The sequence below is a fragment of the Anneissia japonica genome, unplaced genomic scaffold (genome assembly GCF_011630105.1).
Source record: "Anneissia japonica isolate Jap-2015-1 unplaced genomic scaffold, ASM1163010v1 scaffold522_len1101056_cov227, whole genome shotgun sequence".
NCBI lineage: Eukaryota > Metazoa > Echinodermata > Crinoidea > Comatulida > Comatulidae > Anneissia > Anneissia japonica.
The window spans coordinates 271887-273263 of record NW_022756123.1 but is presented as its reverse complement, the minus strand read 5'-3'; positions in this window follow the sequence as shown (position 1 = coordinate 273263).

Genomic DNA, 1377 nt, shown 5'->3' with positions numbered 1-1377 from the left:
ATGTTTTTTAAACTAAAAATGTTATAACAGGTCTAATAACTGTAAAAAAAAATTGCTGAGGTGAGTCGAATTAGAGAATACTCGCAAAAGGGAACTCCTGTATAAATAACATAAGTTAAAATGAATTGGACAACCGTCGTTTGTCTTTTCACTCTCCCGTCTTTCGAGCGACATAAAGCCAACAATAAAATTAGCCTTAAAATTGTTTTCAGAAATGACCCCACTCCTAAAGAAAAATGCTGCTCACTATTTACTTAACATCTGTACATTTTTTTGCCAGCTAAAATTTAAAATCACTCTAACATTAAGGGAGGGGGAGATTAACCATCGCCCCTATGAATCCGGCGAGGTGTATTTTTTTTATTGCTATTGTGTCACGTCGCGTAGACCAATACTGAATTAGGCCTACCTTGAAATGCATATTAAAATCAACAACACATCGAAATGTACTTAAAAGCTTAGATATGTTATCACGCACGCTTTCTCTTCAATAAACGGGGAATCATGCCTACTACCTGCCTATGCTAATGATGCGGTTAATAATAATGTTAAGACGATGATTATGGACATGGTAACGATGTCTAATGATGATGATGAAGACGATGATGATGACGAAGATGAAGATGATGATGCTGTTGCTTTTACTGTACTGTACTCACGTAATTTGAATAATGAATTCTCACGCTTTTGTAGCGCGACAAGTCATCTTCCAATATTTTGTAGACTCGTGTTATTATAAAATTATTTCTACGATATCTTAATGGGCATAAATAGAAACTCCAAACATGCCAATAATGGTAAGACATTTAAAAGAATGGCGCTACGATAAATTATTTCATCCAGAGCTGTGCACACGTCTGGACGGTATATCGGCACTAACATTTTGTCCTTAATTAAATTATATAATGGTCCGAGAGGGGGTGGCGCTATTGGTCAGCGTAAGGCCAGTGGTTATGCCTTCTTGAAGCTTCGGAGTTTTAGCCATTTTAATCTCGTAAGTTAATAATTTTAGGCCATGTTAGATAGTATTTTTGGCTTCCTGATGGGCGGGGCCAGCACCCCTATCGCTGCCCTTGGATCCACCATTATCGTGTGTCTGTGGAATCGAGTTGATGGCTTAGGCTACGGTCACACTAGCGTCTCAAGCCTGGCTTGACTCACCGCGGGTGAGATTTCAAGCCAGGCTAGAAATTCTGGGTCGGTCACACTAGTTGGATTGACCTCTAAATTATGAAAGTCGAAAGAGCAGAGCCGTAAAGAGAGAGTTTCGCCAACTCTGTTTCACGGGATTCGATATACGCGCGTGTGATTGGGTGGATCGCAGTCAAAGATTTTACACCAGACGTGCCCGAACCACTCTTCTTCAACTGATCTTTT